Raw genomic sequence first — 20,812 nt, 5'->3', positions numbered from 1 at the left:
CTCCATCCCCACAGCAACGCCTTAACCTACTCCACCGGAACCACAGCATCCTCACCGACTCCTCGGACGAAGCCAAGGCCTACTCGGCGCCACCAAAGAGGTTCTACACTCATCGCATCGCACCTTCTCCTTAACTCGGCCTCCTGGCGCCGACGGTGCTCCATCCCACACCCCCATGGAGCGGCTACCTCGAAGCCGGCGCCGCGAGCGACATCTCCATGGTTGCTCTTCCCCAATGCGAGGCCCCTTCAGCGGCAGCGTCCATACTAGCCGGATCTGCTGCTGCTGCTTTGGCTCTCGCTCGCATAGCTGTTGCTGCTCCGGCTCTCGCTCGCTCGCTCACGCTGCTGATGTTGCTCTCCCCCTCGCTCGTGCTGCTGCTCTTCTCTGATTTAGCTACACTTCATTCGACTGAATCGACTTTTAGGTTAGTCGATTTTCAGGGGGTGGGGGCTCGCCGGAGTTAAGGAAGAACAACCCGCAGCGGGGAGGGGGGCTCACCAAAGAGGTACCCCACTATCTATCTTAGAGTTCAGGGTGGGTGGCAGTTGTCACCAACAGTGGGGGCGCGGTGGCGTGGGGATCGCCAGAGCAAAAGCTCGGCGCGGGGGGGGGGGGGGGTAGAGGGCTGGTCGGGGCGGCGGCGGACCGGCAGTGGGGAGTTGTTTCGGGGCGCCGGCGGACCGATGGTGGGGAGTTGTTTCGAGGCGGTGAGGCGGCGGCGGACCGGCGGTGGGGAGTTGTTTCGGGGCAGCGAGGCGGCGCGGGGGGCGACAGTTCGACCGGTGGTGGCTGGTGGCTCACGGGGGTGCAGGTTGAAGATGAACTGCAGGCCCTCCCTAAACTACATGTCAAGTGCCTCTCTGCTACCATTGCGTTCAGCTTCGATAGTAACATTCAGATTCCATAGTAAATTTCAGTTTCAATAGTTAAGTTCAGAGTCAACAGTTTTTACCTCATCTATTTTAGTCATGTGGTTTTTGGTGATGTAAATTTTACATCTATAACTTTTTGGCAATGTATTTTACATCATCTATTGGAGATGCTATTAGAATCCCACTTGAGATTAACGATGTTTGTCTTGTGCTGCTTCAGCTTTGACGTCTTACGGCTCACCGGAACTGCTCCAACGACAGAACGATCCATCACAACAGAGCAGTACCCTGGACGCCGTCTACAGATTCCTCAGATCTTCCTACACACCTCCGACAGCCACCTCTGCCTCAACTTCTTCAGCGACCAACCCAATGATGCCGAGGTCGACAAGGCTACGGCAAAGAGGTTGTATACTTGTTGCATTAATTATTACTCTACATTCATGTCGATCCATGAGGGCTATTTTGGTTCAACGGAAAAAACATAGCAATAGGAAATTTTCCTATGGCACTCTACTATTCAATTATTCATGCATTTTGTTGAAAGGAATGGAGCAAAACATCCACCTGGACCTACTTTTCAAAATCCTATGCATGAAAACAAGACCAAGTGGATTAGTGGAAGAATAACATTCTAACTGTACACGCTTTCATATGGTTTCACTTTATTTTGGCCATGTTTCTTTGCATTCCTCTACTCCTCCAATTCCTGTGAACCAAACACCCAAGTTGATAGAAATCCAGTGTTCACAAATGCTCTGTTTCCCATGTGCATTCCTAACCTCCGGTGTTTTTCCTCCTATCCCCGTGTTTTTAGAATCATGCAAGCCAAATGAGCCCTTACAGAATTACTTCAGTTACAGGTAGGTGTCGAAGAAAACTTTGTGTGGTTTGTCCTGCTCCTGTCGCGATGTCGTCCACCTCACCTGAGCTGCTCCATCGACAGGAGCATCCACCAAACCAGACATCACGACTCCTGACCGTCTTTCGCCGCCTCAGATCTCCTCCTGTGCTGCCGGCGCCCACCTCAACGGCATCACCATCATCGACTCAGCAGATGAACCTAAGGAGTACACAGGTCCACAAGAGAGGTCGCACTCTTTTGTTTCTGCTTATGTTATGCATTGCTTAATACTACCTTCATGTTCTCCTCTTAGACTCCAAGTCAGGTCCAAATTGATGTTCAAACTTGAGTTCTAAATGAGTTGTGGGGCACATATCGAGGCAGCAATGAATAGTATATATGCCGCGCGATTTATCGTCATGGAAGTGGACACTTCCATGATGATAATTTTGGTAATGTCATGGAACACTTCTACGACAACACATGTATGACTATCTTGATTCTATCATAAAATTGTCATGGATGTACATGCATGACAGAAAACGTGACTGATACGTCCATTTTGCATCATGCTTTTATATTGATATTTATTGCATTATGGGTTGTTATTACACATTATGCCACAATACTTATGCCTATTCTCTCTTATTTTACAAGGTTTACATGAAGAGGGAGAATGCCGGCAGCTGGAATCCTGGGCTGGAAAAGGAGCAAATATTAGAGACCTATTCTGCACAACTCCAAAAGTCCTAAAACTTTACGGGAGCATGTTTTAGAATATATAAAAAATATTGGGAGAAAGAAGTACCAGAGGGGGTCCACCCACCATCCACGAGGGTGGGGGCGTGCCCTACTCCCCTGGGCGCGCCCCCTGCCTCGTGGGCCCCCTGGCAGCCCTCTAATGCCCATCTTTGGCTATATGGAGTCTTTCGTCTAGGAAAAAATCATAAGCTAGCCCACGGGGCGAAACTCTGCCGCCATGAGGCAGAACCTTGGCGGAACCAATCTAGGGCTCCGGCGGAGCTGTTCTACCAGGGAAACTTCCCTCCGGGAGGGGGAAATCATCACCATCGATCCTCTCATCGGGAGGTGGTCAATCTCCATCAACATCTTCACCAACACCATCTCATCTCAATCCCTAGTTCATCTCTTGTATCCAATCTTTGTCCCAAAGCCTCAGATTGGTACCTCTGGGTTGCTAGTAGTGTTGATTACTCTTTGTAGTTGATGCTAGTTGGTTTATTTGATGGAAGATCATATGTTCAGATCCTTTATGCATATTAATACCCCTCTGATTATTAACATGAATATGATTTGTGAGTAGTTATGTTTGTTCCTGAGGACATGGGAGAAGTCTTGCTATAAGTAGTCATGTGAATTTGGTATTCGTTCGATATTTTGATGAGATGTATGTTCTCTTTCCTCTAGTAGTGTCATGTGAATGTCGACTACATGAAACTTCACCATTGTTTGGGCCTAGGGGAAGGCATTTGGAAGTAATAAGTAGATGATGGGTTGCTAGAGTGACAGAAGCTTAAACCCTAGTTTATGAGTTGCTTCGTAAGGGGCTGATTTGGATCCATATGTTTCATGCTATGTTTAGGTTTAAGTTAATACTTATTTTGTAGTTGCGTATGCTTGCAATATGGGTTAATCATAAGTGGGATGCTTGTCCAAGGAAGGGCAGTACCCAAGCACCGGTCCACCCACATATCAAATTATCAAAGTACCAAACGTGAATCATATGAACGTGATGAAAACCAGCTTGACGATAATTCCCATGTGTCCTCGGGAGTGCTTTTCTTTATATAAGAGTTTTTCCAGGCTTGTCCTTTGCTACAAAAAGGATTGGGCCATATCAAATTATCAAATTACCTTATCACAAAACTATCTGTTACTGATAATTTCAGTGCTTGCAGAGAATACCTTACTGAAAACTGCTTATCATTTCCTTCTGCTCCTCGTTGGGTTCGACACTCTTACTTATCGAAAGGACTACGATAGATCCCCTATACTTGTGGGTCATCAAGACTCTTTTCTGGCGCCGTTGCCGGGGAGTGAAGCGCCTTTGGTAGGTGGAATTTGGTAAGGAAAAATTTATATAGTGTGCTGAAATTTACTGTCACTTGTTACTATGGAACATAATCCATCGAGGGGCTTGTTTGGGGTATCTTCACCCCGACCAGTAGAGCAAAGAGTTTCTCCTCAACCTACTGAACCTAATGAAAATGTTTACTTTGAAATTCCTTCGGGTATGATAGAGAAACTGCTAGCTAATCCTTTTACAGGAGATGGAACATTACATCCCGATTTGCACCTAATCTATGTGGATGAAGTTTGTGGATTATTTAAGCTTGCAGGTATGCCCGAGGATGTTATCAAGACGAAGGTCTTCCCTTTATCTTTGAAGGGAAAGGCATTGACATGGTTTAGGCTATGTGATGATATGGGATCATGGAACTACAACCGATTGAAATTGGAATTTCATCAAAAGTTTTATCCTATGCATCTTGTTAATCGTGATCATAATTATATATATAATTTTTGGCCTCGCGAAGGAGAAAACATCGCTCAAGCTTGGGGGAGGCTTAATTCAATGTTATATTCATGCCCCAATCATGAGCTCTCAAGAGAAATTATTATTCAAAAAATTTATTCTCGGCTTTCTCTCGATAATGGCTCCATGCTCGATACTTCTTGTACTGGCTCTTTTATGATGAAGACTATTGAATTCAAATGGGATTCATTGGAAAGAATTAAACGCAACTCTGAAGATTGGGATCTAGACGAAGGTAAGGAGTCAGGTATAACACCTAAGTTTGATTGTGTTAAATCTTTTATGGATACCGATGCCTTCCGTGAATTTGGAGTTTCTGTGAATCCTTTGCATCCTTTGCTACTTTCTGAGATAGTAGCTTCTTTCTGTGAATCCTTTGCTACTCATGTTGATCTCCCTAAGGAGAAGTGGTTTAAATATAATCCTCCCATTGAAGTAAAAGTATTTGCACCTATTAAAGTTGAAGAAAAGACTATCACTTATAATGATCATGTTGTTCCTACTGCTTATATTGAGAAACCACCTTTCCCTGTTAGAATAAAGAATCATGCTAAAGCTTCAACTGTGGTTCATAAGAGTAATACTAGAACACCTACTCCCTCTGAGCAAATTAAAGTTGAAGCTAGTGTTGCTATGGTTAAAGATCTCTTGGCCGATAATATTGATGGGCATGTTATTTACTTTTGTGATGAAGCTGCTAGAATTGCTAGACCCGATACTAAAAGTAAACATAGACCTGTTGTAGGCATGCCTATTATTTCTGTTAAAATAGGAGATCATTGCTATCATGGCTTATGTGATATGGGTGCTAGTGCAAGTGCAATACCTCATTCCTTATATAAAGAAATTATGCATGACATTGCACCTGCTGAAATAGAGGAAATTGATGTTACAATTAAGCTTGCCAATAGAGACACTATTTCACCAGTTGGGATTGTTAGAGATGTTGAAGTCTTGTGTGGGAAAGTTAAGTATCCTACTGATTTTCCTGTTCTTGGTTCCCCACAAGATAAATTTTGTCCCATTATATTTGGTAGACCCTTCTTGAATACTGTTAATGCTAAGATAGACTGCAATAAGGATATTGTTTCTGTTGGTTTAGGGGATATATCTCATGAGTTTAATTTTGCTAAATTTCGTAGACAACCCCATGATAAAGAATTGCCTAGTAAAGATGAAATTATTGGTCTTGCTTTTATTGCCGTTCCTCCTAGTGATCCTTTAGAACAATATTTGCTAGACCATGAGAATGATATGTTTATGAATGAAAGAAGGGAAATAGATGAAGTATTCTTTAAACAAGGACCTATTTTTAAACACAACTTGCCTGTTGAAATCCTAGGGGATCCTCCTCCACCCAAGGGTGATCCCGTGTTTGAGCTTAAACCTTTACCAGATACTCTTAAATATGCTTATCTTGATGAGAAAGAGATATATCATGTTATTATTAGTGCTAACCTTTCAAAGAAAGAAGAAAAGAAATTGTTGAAAACTCTAAAGAAGCACCATGCTGCTACGGGATATACTCTTGATGATCTTAAGGGTATTAATCCTACTCTATGCCAGCACAAAATAAAATTGGAGAAAGACGCGAAACCGGTTGTTGATCACCAACGACGGTTAAATCCTAAGATGAAAGAAGTGGTAAGAAAAGAAATAGTAAAGCTTCTGGAGGCAGGTACAATTTATCTCGTTGCTGATAGTTAGTGGGTAAGTCCTGTCCATTGTGTCCCTAAGGGAGGTATTACTGTTGTTCCTAATGATAAAGATTAATTGATCCCACAAAGAATTGTTACAGGCTATAGAATGGTAATTGATTTCCGCAAATTAAATCAAGCTACTAAAAAGGATCATTACCCTTTACCTTTTATTGATCAAATGATAGAAAGATTATCCAAACATACACATTTTTGCTTTCTATATTATTCTGGTTTCTCCCAAATACCCGTGTCAAAAGAGGATCAAGAAAAGACAACTTTTACTTGCCCTTTCGATAGCTTTGCCTATAGACGTATGCCTTTTGGTTTATGCAATGCACCTGCTACTTTTGAAAGATGTATGACTGCTATATTCTCTGACTTTTGTGAAAATATTGTTGAGGTATTCATGGATGATTTCTCCGTATATGGAACTTATTTTGATGATTGCTTAAGCAACCATGATCGAGATTTGCAGAGATGTGAAGAAACTAATCTTGTCTTGAATTGGGAGAAGTGACACTTTATGGTTAATGAAGGTATTGTCTTGGGGCATAAAATTTCTGAAAGAGGTATTGAAGTTGATAAAGCTAAAGTTGATGCTATTGAAAAGATGTCGTGTCCCAAGGACATCAAAGGTATAAGAAGTTTCCTTGGTCATGCCGGTTTTTATAGGAGGTTCATTAAGTACTTCTCTAAAATTTCTAGGCCTCTGACTAATCTCTTACAAAAAGATGTTCCTTTTGTCTTTGATGATGATTGTGTAGAAGCATTTGAAATACTTAAGCGAGCTTTGATTTCTGCACCTATTGTTCAGCCTCCTGATTGGAATCTACCATTTGAGATCATGTGTGATGCTAGTGATTATGCTGTAGGGGCTGTTCTAGGACAAAGAGTTGATAAGAAATTAAATGTTATCCAATATGCTAGTAAGACTCTGGACAGTGCCCAGAGAAATTATGCTACTACTGAAAAATATTTTCTAGCAGTTGTATTTGCTTGTGATAAGTTCAGACCTTATATTGTTGATTCTAAAGTAACTGTTCACACGGATCATGCTGCTATTAAATATCTTATGGAAAAGAAATATGCTAAACCTAGACTTATTAGATGGGTTCTCTTGCCACAAGAAATTGATTTGCATATTATTGATAGAAAGGGAGCTGAGAACCCCGTTGCAGACAACCTGTCTAGGTTAGAGAATGTTCTTGATGACCCACTACCTATTGATGCTAGCTTTCCTGATGAACAATTAGCTGTTATAAACGCTTCTCATACTGCTCCATGGTATGCTGATTATGCTAATTATATTGTTGCTAAATTTATACCACCTGGTTTCACATACCAGCAAAAGAAAAAGTTTTTCTATGATTTAAGACATTACTTCTCGGATGACCCACACCTTTATAAAGAAGGAGTAGATGGTGTCATTAGGCGTTGTGTACCTAAGCATGAACAGGAACAGATCCTACGCAAGTGTCACTCTGAGGCTTATGGAGGACACCATGCTGGAGATAGAACTACACATAAGGTATTGCAATCCGGTTTTTATTGGCCTGCTCTCTTCAAAGATGCTCGTAATTTTGTCTTGTCTTGTGATGAATGTCAAAGAATTGGTAATATTAGTAGACATCAAGAAATGCCTATGAATTATTCACTTGTTATGGAACCATTTGTTGTTTGGGGCTTTGATTATATGGGTTTCCTTCCTCTAATGGTTATACACATATTTTAGTTGTTGTTGATTACGTTACTAAGTGGGTAGAAGCTATTCCAACTAGTAGTGCTGATCATAACACCTCCATTAAGATGCTTAAATAAGTTTTTTTAGGTTTGGAGTCCCTAGATACTTAATGACTGATGGTGGTTCACATTTTATTCTTGGTGCTTTTCGTAAAATGCTTGCTAAGTATGATGTTAATCATAGAATTGCATCTCCATATCATCCATAGTCTAGAGGTCAAGTAGAACTGAGTAATAGAGAGCTTAAATTAATTTTGCAAAAGATTGTTAATAGATCTAGAAAGAATTGGTCCAAGAAACTTGATGACGCATTATGGGCCTATAGAACTGCATATAAAAATCCTATGGGAATGTCTCCATATAAGATGGTTTATGGAAAATCATGTCACTTACCTCTCGAACTAGAACATAAGGCATATTGGGCCATTAAAGAGCTCAATTATGATTTCAAACTTGCCGGTGAGAAGAGGCTTTTTGACATTAGCTCACTTGATGAATGGAGAAACCAGGCTTATGAGAATGTCAAACTGTTTAAAGAAAAGTCAAAAGATGGCATGACAAAAGGATACAAAAACATGAGTTTAATGTAGGTGATTATGTATTGTTATACAACTCTCATTTAAGATTTTTTGCAGGAAAACTCCTCTCTAAATGGGAAGGTCCTTAAGTCATCGAGGAGGTCTATCGTTATGGTGCCATAAAAATCAACAACTTTGAAGGCATAAATCCGAGGGTGGTGAACGGTCCAAGAATCAAACATTATATCTGAGGTAATCCCATAAATGTTGAAACTAATGTTATTGAAACCGTAACCCCGGAGGAGTACATAAGAGACACTTTCCAGAATGTTTCAGACTTCAAAAAGGAATAGGTACATGGTACGGTAAGTAAACCGACTCCAAAACAGTTTAACGGCAATTTTTCTTCGTTTTGGAATATTTAAGAAAATAGAAAAATAAGAAGCAGTCTGGGAAGGACATGAGGCGTCCACCAGGGTGGAGGGCACGCCCTACCCCCTGTGCGCGCCCCCTGCCTCGTGGGCACCTCGTGTGCTCTCCGGACATCGTTTTCTTGCACGATACTTCTTTCGGCCGGTAAAAATTTATTATATAATCTCCCGAAGGTTTTGAGCACCGTATCATGCAAATATGTCCCTTTTTTGTTTCGAGCTGTTTTCTGCCAGGGTTGTTGAGGCCAGGCATCATGTCGTCTCCCTCCTCCTCCAACAATGAGGGCAACGATGCTTGGCTAATGAAGATAGAGCTGAAGAGAGAAGAGCCCGGAGAGATCAGCAAGGATGATGGGATCAAGAAGGCCATGGGGGATCAAGTTCCGGCAGTAGTAGACGAAGACATCCTTCAACCTCATCACAATCTCTTTACCCCAACGGAGATTGAAGCTTTCAAGATGATTGAGTTAGCTCGCATTCAAAACAAGTATCTCACAAGTGAAAATATTTTGTTGAAGGAGCATATCATCGCACTCAAGGGCATTATCCGGAAATTGGAGGACCTCCTACGCTCGATGTGCGACTATCCATCATCACCAACACCTTCTTCACCAACAAAGAAGAACTGAGCATTGGGTATGGGCACTTCCCTTAGCAACCGCCAAGCTTGGGGGAGTGCCCCGGTATCGTATCACCATCACACTTTTATCTTTACCTTTTTCTTAGTTCGATCCCTTTGGTAATATCTTGATCTAGTAGAATAAAGTTTTAGTATGATCTAGTTTTGATTTTTGCTCTATGAACCTTCTATATAATCGAGTTCGTGGGATATATATAATAAAGAATAGTGTTGAGTCAAGGGCTTGATTATCTTGCTATGATCTAGAGGGAATAAAATAAAAGAGAAAGAATAAAAAGAAATAAAGAGATCATATGGATCTTATGGAGAGTAATGACTTCACATATAAAGAGTATGATGAATAAAAGTTATTGAGAGTTGACAAACATAGTTTTGGTCATGATTGCAATTAATAGGAAGTAATAAAGAAAGAGAGGTTTTCACATATAAATACACTATCTTGGACATCTTTTATGATTGTGAGCACTCATTAAAATATGACATGCTAAAGAGTTGACATTGGACAAGGAAGACAACGTAATGGGTTATGTATCTTACATATGAGATAAATTATATTATCATGGATCATCCAACATGTTGAGCTTGCCTTTCCCTCTCATGCTAGCCAAATTCTTTGCACCAAGTAGAGATACTACTTCTGCTTCCAAATATCCTTAAACTTAGTTTTGCCATGAGAGTCCACCATATCTACCTATGGATTGAGTAAGATCCTTCAAGTAATTTTTCATCGTTGCAAGCAATAAAAATTGCTCTCTAAATATGTATGATTTGTTAGTGCGGAGAAAATAAGCTTTATACGATCTTGTGATGTGGAAGAAATAAAAGCGACAGACTGCATAATAAAGGTCCATATCACAAGTGGCAATATAAAGTGACGTTCTTTTGCATTAAGATTTCATGCATCCAACCTTAAAAGCACATGACAACCTCTGCTTCCCTCTGCGAAGGGCCTATCTTTTATTCTTGTCTTATACTTCATACAAGAGTCATGGTGATCTTCACCTTTCCTTTTTACCTTTTATCCTTTGGCAAGCACAATGTGTTGGAAAGATCCTGATATATATGGCCAATTGGATGTGAGTTTTCATGAACTATTATTGTTGACATTACCCTTGAGGTAAAAGGTTGGGAGGCAAAACTATAAGCCCCTATCTTTCTCTGTGTCCGATTAAAACTTCATAACCATAAATATCGCGTGAGTGTTAGCAATTGTGAAATACTAAATGATGGTTGACTATGTGGACTTGCTGAAAAGCTCTTATATTGATTCTTTCAGATGTTATGATAAATTGCAATTGCTTCAATGACTGAGATCATAGGTTGTTAGTTTTCAATGAAGTTTATGATTCATTCTTGAAACTGTGAATGAATTGTTACTTTAGCATAAGAAATCATATGGCAATATATATATATGTTGCTGTTCTAAGAATGATCATGATGCCCTCATGTCCGTATTTTATTTTATCGACACCTCTATCTCTAAACATGTGGACATATTTTTTGATATCGTCTTTCGCTTGAGGACAAGCAAGGTCTAAGCTTGGGGGGGTTGATACGCCCATTTTGCATCATGCTTTTATATTGATATTTATTGCATTATGGGCTGTTATTACACATTATGCCACAATACTTATGCCTATTCTCTCTTATTTTACAAGGTTTACATGAAGAGGGAGAATGCCGGCAACTGGAATCCTGGGTTGGAAAAGGAGCAAATATTAGAGACCTATTCTGCACAACTCCAAAAGTCCTGAAACTTCACAGGAGCACGTTCCAGAATATATAAAAAATATTGGGCGAAAGAAGTACCAGAGGGGGGCCACCCACCATCCACAAGGGTGGGGGGCGCGCCCTACCCCCTGGGCATGCCCCCTGCCTCGTGGGCCCCCTGCCAGCCCTCTGATGCCCATCTTTGGCTATATGGAGTCTTTCGTCTAGGAAAAAAATCATAAGCTAGCCCACGGGACGAAACTCCGCCGCCACGAGGCGGAACCTTGGCGGAACCAATCTAGGGCTCCGGTGGAGCTGTTTTGCCGGGGAAACTTCCCTCCGGGAGGGAGAAATCATCACCATCATCATCACCATCGATCCTCTCATCGGGAGGGGGTCAATATCCATCAACATCTTCACCAGCACCATCTCATCTCAAACCCTAGTTCATCTCTTGTATCCAATCTTTGTCCCAAAGCCTCAGATTGGTACCTGTGGATTGCTAGTAGTGTTGATTACTCTTTGTAGTTGATGCTAGTTGGTTTATTCGGTGGAAGATCATATGTTCAGAAACTTTATGCATATTAATACCCCTCTGATTATGAACATTAATATGATTTGTGAGTAGTTACGTTTGTTCCTGAGGACATGGGAGAAGTCTTGCTATAAGTAGTCATGTGAATTTGGTATTTGTTCGATATTTTGATGAGATGTATGTTGTCTTTCCTCTAGTGGTGTCGGGGATATACCCCGCGGTGTAAACCGGCGGGAAGTTAACCCGGCCGGACTTGGCGGTTTATCTGAAGACCCCGCTGACATTTGGCGAGTTACCAGCGACCCGCCCTGACCTGGCGGTTTACAAGCAACCCACCTAGTCATTATGACTCACTAGTGATCCGGCGTGCGGGACAGACGGATGACAAGGCCCAAGGCCTAGAAGGCCGGTTCACGTTTAACGGTGAGCCGGTTTAAGAGGAAAGGCATGAGGAATATTTGTCCTACAAGGAGTTAAGACCTGGACTTATATCCGGTTCGTATTAGAGACAGACTAGTCCTAATCCTAATAGGACTCCACATGTAAACCGCCCATTCAACATATATACGGAGGGGCAGGGCACCCCAAGGGGGACAAGATTCACAAGTTCCACAAGTTGGACAAGTTAGGTTTAGACAATAGCTCTCGAGATAGAGCACTCTTGTAACCGTGGTCATCATCAGCAATATCAATGAAGCAGGATGTAGGCTTTTACCTCCACCGTGAGGGGCCGAACCTGGGTAAAAACCTCAAGTCTCTCGTTCCACTCAACCCCTCTCAAGCTACCACATAGATGCGTTGGCCTCGTGACTAAGTCCTGACACTAAGGACATCTGCCATGACAATTCCACGACAGTTGGCGCCCACCGTGGGGCTAGCGCACGATGGTGTTGAGTTCTTGGAGGGATCTCCCTAGGATCAAGAAGCTTACAATCCATCAGATCAGCAAGGGCCGGTACGGAAGGATTTGCGTCAATACTAGCCTCGTCGGTGGAGATCAAGGAAATATTATTGTCAAGTCGCCATGGACGATCTCTATAGTTGTGATCCGATCTGTGTTGGTTGTCAAATTGCCATGGATTCAACCCGTACGTATCGACTAAAGGAAAATTTAAAGTTGTTGGTTCAATCCGATCTGCAGCAAAACCGAGTTTCAAAGTAAAAAGGAACCTAGGGCTAGACCCCGCTTGGTCATCGTACGATTCAAAAGATATTTTCGGCCATAAACCGGATTTGCTGTCGCCGAGTTACAACAGTTTATTCCCCGAGCCATTGCCATGACCCACTCGGCTTTATCTCTGCCGCGATAAATTGGCCAGGCTGTGTCTCCTCTTGCCCCGAGCAGAGAGCTACCCTCGCCTCCTCGACCACAACCCGGAATCGAAGCCGGCCGTGACCTGGAGTCCTCCATGATCCACTTGCCTCGAGGCGCCCGACGAATTCTCAGATGCCGGTGGTTGCAGTTCCAATGGACGGCCTCTTCTGCCGCTCCGGGCTGCCAGCTCGCCTCGCCGGGTCAAGTCTGCAACAGCTACGAGTCGACCTCGGATTAAAGTCAATCCGTCGGCCGCACCTACCGGGTTATCCGAGCAACCGCGCTGGCCGAGCGGCCTTGTCTCTGCCTGGTGGTACAATGAAAACCGCCTGCTTCACTGATGCGCCCTACGAGCTGTCCTGCTCCTTCCACGCGTCGTGCCGCCGGTCTTTACCCGCTCCTCGTCGACTTACTACGGCTGTGCCGTATTTTCCATCAACCTACTGCTGCAGGTTGCCTTTGCCATCTCCGCTGGTGTTGTCTCTCCCTCACGGCCTCTTCTCCCGCGGCCCCCGATTCATCCCTGCCAGAGACAGCACCGCCGCACTTCACTGGTGTCACATTCAAACCACCGCTAGATGGGCATAGCCGTGCCTCAAACCGGCTCCGCCTCGACTCGCCGGGATACGCGCATCCACTATCGCGCCGCCGGGCCTGAGCCGGCTTCGCCCTGCCCAAAACGCACCACAAGTTGCCGTCGCGGGTGGATAGCAAAAAAGTAATGAGCGGTGGTAACGGATCTTCTGTTGTTGCTGTCGCTTACGATTAAAAAAAAGCTGATGCAAGGTCATCATGGAATTTTATCACGTGAGGAAAGGAAGCAAAGGGGTATTACTACTTCAAAATTTTGTCTTCTCAAACTACTCGAGCCACCCACATGAAGGGCCAAGCTCCAACGTCTACATGAGAATCAAAAACAAGAGCCACTCCGGTTTAAGGTCTCCTCAAGAGAGTGATTAAAGTGCCACTGGAGTCACCGTGGATTATTCATGGACGCTATGTATACGGACCATCCGTCATCCAGACAAGTCAGGTGATGTTTATCTAAGTTATTTTGTTGACACTAGTCAATGCGCACGTGCAACGCACGTTAATATTTAGGTAATATATTTATTGCACGTGAATATTAGGTATGCTATTATTTATGTCTTAATCATGTAATTATTGCAATATTTGGCATGCTATTAATTGCACGTTAAACACGTTTAACGCTCGCCATTGGAGCAGTCTAGGTCGTTGGATTGACTTAGTTCGATGGCTAAGATCAATTGGATCTGCCCCTTTAGGTCTTTTTATATTGGTATAGATATATTCTTTTTATAAAAGGAACAATTACTTTCGACCGTATATTTTGATATGCAGGACAATTATTCATTATAAACGTGGTTTATATCATGTGTGCGGAGCATGCACTGGCAACGCCCTGCCCGGTGTTCGTCCGTGCTACATTACACGGTGAATGGACACGTACAAGATGCCGCCCTTACGGCCCGGATTACATCAGCTTGCCGGGACAACGCCCGCGATTAACTCGCCCGTCCGTGCCGGTTTATGACACCGGTGCTGATTTTCCCCGTCCGCGCCGGTTTACAATGTTGCGGCCGAATCATCTATCTGAGTCGCCTCTGATGTTGCGGTTGTCTTGGCGTCCATCTCTTGCGGCCTGGTCTACATCAACATACCGGGCCGCACCTGTCTGCAGGAACTGTTTGAGCAAGTCACAGCTTGGGTTTTCTTTCAACAAATTGGAGGCAAATTATTATATACTATCAACTGCCGCCTGCACTGACGGTTCAATGGACATGCACACAAATTGCTGCCACTACAGTTTGGTCAACTTCAAATAGCCAGTTGGAAGGAACCATTGGCCGAGTTGCTGACACGGCTCATACGGGATCGTTTATAGCCCGCCGCAGTCACCTCAACCTTCTGTGGATTCATATCACGTTATCAACACCAATGATATACAAGTTATGTCGGTTTATATCACGGTCAAATCTGGAGAATCTCAAGCCAACTCCTCGAGTCACCTTGAGACTTGGGGGCTACAATGATATGACTTAGAAAACGTTGTCGGTTTTCAGTGAAGTCAAGAACCCTAATACATTGGAGGGAAAGATAACCCAGTCCCAGATTCACATCGTGCTGTCAGAAGATTTCCGGATTAGAAAGTATATGACAGTTACAAAATCCTGGCTCAATGAAGAAGTTTCGGGTCATCAGAAAAGGATTCCGGTTTACAATCCGGTACAAGGGAAATTTTTTCTCCGACAAAGCTCTGAAACTATCAATATCCGGTTCAAGATCCCGGTTCAAGAAGAATTTATCTCTTGCAAAAAGTTAAAAATTGCCGAAGGGGACCTGCTGCCACGATGCGCTGTTCAAACATGGGTATCCCGCCTTACTGGCCTGATATATTATTGATCACATGGGGGCTTCTGCTTCATAAAGCGGGGTCTCTGTTCTTTTACATCATGAGTGGTTACACGATGTTGTTCTAAAGAGGCCTCCGGTTTACCCCTTGAGTTGGCTTTTAAAAAAAGCATCGTGTTATATCACTTGGGGGTTTGGTCGTGTCCGAACCAATACCATACCTCTTGATAGGCGAGAGCCACCGGATCACTTGGGGACTTGGTCACGTCTGAACCAGTCATGCCTCTTGAGCGGCCTAAGGCCACAGAATCACTTGGGGGCTTGGTCGAACCCAAACCATTGCCATGCCACTTGGTCGGCATAAATGCCATGGTTTCATTTGGGGACCTGGCTGACTAGAACCATAGTTACACCTAACGGGAGCTTGGTCGTGTTCGGCCATGGTAACGCCATTTGATCAGCTCAAATAAACCTTTTTTGCAAACGGTTTTGTCATTGCTTTTGCTTCACACTTTTCTTTGAAAGATATTTCTTTCTTTTTATTGCATTTTTAAACCGACAAAGTTTTCAACCAATCAATTGACGGAATACAGTTCATGTCAATCCGGAGACTATTTGCCCGGTTTGATCCTTGCTGTTACCATCCTATTATGGAGTAAATCGGTGTTCATCAACCCGGTTCGGCTATCAACTGCAAGTTGTCAGTACATGATCAGTTATAATCCGGCGATTATTAACCCAGTCTGGTTGACTACAAGTCGCCAGTATTATATATGGATAATCCGGTGTCTATCATAACCCGGTACGGTTTTATCATAAACTGGCACAATATGGAAGGAGTTATCAGTACTCAAGATTTGGGTTATCACCTTTACTACAAAAAGTTGGTAAAACCAACAATGTGATTCAATGTCACAGGTATGATATATTTCATATTTGATTATTCTTAAATGCAGCCTTGGTTATAAACCCAGGTTATATGTTGGGCATTATGACCCGTCTGGCGGTAAACCGCCAGGACACTTTAAACTTGTTGTATGCAGAAACAGGTTGAATAAAGCATGATTGTACATCACCGGTGTTTATTAAACCGGTAGTATGATCCAGTGTTTATTAAACCGGCCTGGCTTTGGACAATAAGTCGCCAGTATATATTTGGATTGCGCCATGGGAATCATGCGCTTATAAATCATTGGGTTATATTATTCAAATAGTCAAACTTGGCTGAAATTTCATTATGATATTGAATGAATAAGGTTTTCATACCGGATTATATTATCCTGAGTAGCCAACATGGCTGGATTTTTATTATTAAGGTTTTCAAAGTCGCTATAGTGCAATGTCTACTATTTTATCAAAGGATATGATTTATTCTACAATGGAAGGAATAGTCCCGAGTCACTGCAGGCTTACAACCCGGCACTTGGGGCTACATTATTCAAATCGAGATTACATGCATGTCTCACATTGCTGCAAGCATGCATCATGACACTTGGGGGCTAATGCCAAGTTATTTTTAGTCTTATTGAAGACCTGACTCATCATATTATAATGAGCCGGCCCTTGGGGGCTACCAATTGCTCCTGTCAACAATTCAAGGTACACAAGTTTTTATCCATTATATTGAAGGGTCCACTCCTCAGTTGGTAAAGCACAAAGCTCTTAACCTTGTGGACGTGGGTTCAAGCCCCATGATGGGAGTTACATCATATGATGTTATTTTCAATGAAGTATATATAAAGTCCCAGCTCAATATTATCTTACTGAACCGGCCCTTGGGGGCTACACATCACTGCTAAAATCTACATGATTATATTTACAAAGTCCCTGCTCATTATTGCATAATGACCCGGCCCTTGGGGGCTACACTAATTGAAATTTTATAAGCAATTACATGTCCCAGGTTGCTGCAAGCATGACAACCCGGCACTTGGGGGCTACATATATGGAGTATTCAGTTTATATGATTGAGATGAACAAACCGGATTTCTTCAAGGTTGAAACACTTATTGGAGCAAGTCTTAAGTTATCACTATGTTCTCCTCTTAAGACTTGGGGGCTACAGGTATTATGCATATAAAGGAGGAACATTTTCATTTTATCAGTTTTGAGCAAATCAGGAAGATCAATTACATGACCCGGTGTCGACAACAATTATGACCTGGTGCCATCAATATATATAAACCGGCCATCACTAGTAGAAAAAGGGTCAAACGTGAAGCACATTAGTGCCGGTTTGAATTAGAGCCGGCACTAATGTGTACATTAGTGCCGGTTCGTGGCGGCGATCAATAGTACCAGTTCGTGGCGAACCTTTAGTACCGGTTCATGCCACGAACTGGTACTAAAGAGGCTGTGTCAGCATGCGGTCAGGCTATGGCCCCACCATCACCATTTAGTGCCGTCGTACCACGAACCGGTACTAATGAGGTTATGGCAAGCTGTTTTTAGTCCACCTCGCCAAGAGGGAGGCAGTATGAGCGGTTTATAAGCCGTGAGTGCACAGACAATGACGAAGAGTTGCAATGCTCACCTACATGTTGATTAGCTTCAAGCCTTGCGGAATAGCATAGATTGCACTGAGCTATGTGCAGTGGCTTAGTGCAATCTATAGCATTCCGAATGGCTTGAAGCAAATTAACTAGCATTGCACCTCTTTTTTTATCTTTAATAACTTATTTAAACTCCAGACTTCTTTTGTGTTCAGTATGCAGCATTTAAAGCGACGTCATCAATTTCCAACATGTTCTGACATCATTTGTTGTTTTTCGGTCATTTACCTAATTGTTTAGAGAGCTAAATGACCGTGAATTTGAAAATCACTACAAAATGAATCCTGAAAATGTTGAAACTTGGCATGGTATCATCATATCACCCGCATAGCATGCGCGAAAGAGTAGATAGGGTCACGGAAAAAACTGGACGCACTTCGTGTACAAACTGGACAAACTCTTTCCGAGTATCAGGGTTTCGGAGTCCGGAGTGGGTACTAATGTGCATCCCACCAATCAGGAAGAATCACACGGATCGTGTGTTTCTTTCTAGTTCTTGTGAGTCGTTGGATCAAAGGTGTGTTTCTTCCTAGCTCATGTGAGTCGTTGGATCAAAACTACCACAATCACTTTGTGAGCCAGATGACCCTATATATAGCCCACCTCTCGCTTTCCCTGCATAAGTCTTTCAGTTCATCGACTACATACATCTACCAGTTCATCGACTGCATACATCTACCAGTTCATCAACTGAATACAAATCATTCGGATTCGCCATCATACGTCCAACCGTGCATTTGATATGCATATATATGCATCACGAGCCACGGTTGGGCTGTATGATGGCGATACCGATTGGTTTGTTCTAGATCTGACATAAAAGGTTTGATACAACTTCTTTTTTGTGACATAAGAGCTATCTCTCCTCCTACCTATTTTAGTTACACAACTATCTATTTGTGCCAAATTTTCACTTTTGCTGTTGCTCTTGCATCATAAGCATCCATGTTAACTAGACTTACAAGTAATGCAATTTAACCAAACTATCTTGTGATCTTCGCCAAGAGAGAGGTAGTATGAGCGGTTTATAAGCCGTGAGTGCACAGACAATGACGAAGAGTTGCAATGCTCACCTACATGTTGATTAGCTTCAAGCCTTGCGGAATAGCATAGATTGCACTGAGGTATGTGCAGTGCAGTCTACACTATTCCGAATGGCTTGAAGCAAATTAACCAGCATTGCACGTCTTTTTTATTTTTAATAACTCATTTGAACTCCGAACTTCTTTTGTGTTCAGTATGCAGCATTTAAAGCGACGGCATCAATTTCCAACATGTACTGACATCATTTGTTGTTTTTCGGTAATTTACCTAATTGTTTAGAGAGCTAAATGACCGTGAAATTGAAAATCACTACAAAATGAATCCTGAAAATGTTGAAACTTGGCATGGTATCATCATATCACCCGCATAGCATGCGCGAAAGAGTAGAGAGGGTCACAGCAAAAACTGGACGCACTTCATCTGTTACATGGCCACTTCAATGTTTTTTAAACTTATTTGAACTCCAGACTTCTTTTGTGTTCAGTATCCAGCATTTAAAGCGATGTCATCAATTTCCAACATGCTCTGACATCATTTGTTGTTTTTCGGTCATTTACCTAATTGTTTAGTATGCAGCATTCAATTTCCAGAAGAAAATAAATAATGCAGAAAATAAAGAAAAACTATACAAAAAAATTACTCAAAAATAAATAGAAGAAAATAAATAATGCAGAAAAGAAAAAACAATATAAAAAACTACCCAAAAATAAATAGAAGAAAATAAGTAATGCAGAAAAGAAAAAACTATATAAAAAATTTTTTGGTGCGCTGCCCAGTGGGCCTGCTAGACCTAGGGTTTGCAAATACAGACCCAGAAGGGCCAGGAGGCTCATAGGGCAGCGCGCCCTAATTAATTAGGCTCAGAAGCCTGCTATATAGAGGAGTTCGAAGAGGTAGCCGCGGCTGGGTTTATAAACCAGTGCGGCTGCCCTTCGCCGGGCGAGGTGGGACTAAACTTTGGGGTGGCAGCGCAAGGCCTTTAGTAACGGTTGGTGGCTCCAACCGGTACTAAAGGCCCCCCTTTAATACCGGTTGGTGGCTCCAACCGGTACTAAAAGCCTTCATTGCCCGCCGCTTGGCCTGGCGAAAATAGGCCTTTAGTACCAGTTGGAGCCACAAACCGGTACTAAAGGCCCATCCTATATATATAGCACTTACGAAAATTTCAGTTTCATCTCCCCACTTCGTCTCCGACCTCTCGCGAGACATCGCCGCGCGCGCCGCTCGATCCCGTCGTCGCCGCCCGTCGTCCGTCGTCATCGTCGCTGTCCCCGCCGCCGCCCGTCGTCGTCGTCGTCTCGCGCTGCCGCCCCGAACGCCGCCGCCGTCCGTCGTCTCGCCGCGGCCGTACGTCTCTCTCGCGCCTGCACACACATACACACACACATACATACACACACATACACACACACCGGCGCCCCCGCCCCGTACGCCGCCGCCCCCGCCCCGTACGCCGGCGCCCCCACTCGTACGTATGGGGCGGCGGCGTACGGGGCCGCACACACACATATACCACACACGCATACACACACACATACACACATACGTACACACATATACGTATACACACACATACACACACACACACATTTTTTTTACTTATTTTCTGTTTTTTAGAAAAGTTAATTAGATGATCGAATGTTAGATTAATGTCGAATGTTAGATGAATTAGCTAGCTAGATAGAAAAATTGTCGAACTAGAGATTAGAACTAGTTGAATAATTAATATAACTAGTTTATTTTTAGTAAGAAAATTTAGGTATATGAGATTTGAACTAGTTCAATAATTAATATAACTAGTTTATTTTTAGTAAGAAAATTTAGGTATATGAGATTAGAACTAGTTGAATAATTAATATAACTAGTTTATTTTTAGTAAGAAAATTTAGGTATATGAGATTTGAACTAGTTCAATAATTAATATAACTATTTTATTTTTAGTAAGAAAATTTAGGTATATGAGATTAGAACTAGTTGA

This window comes from Triticum urartu, chromosome 4A, assembly GCF_056163025.1.
Source record: "Triticum urartu cultivar PI428250 chromosome 4A, HENAU_Tu73, whole genome shotgun sequence".
In the NCBI taxonomy this organism is placed as follows: domain Eukaryota; kingdom Viridiplantae; phylum Streptophyta; class Magnoliopsida; order Poales; family Poaceae; genus Triticum; species Triticum urartu.
This window is presented reverse-complemented; position numbering follows the sequence as displayed.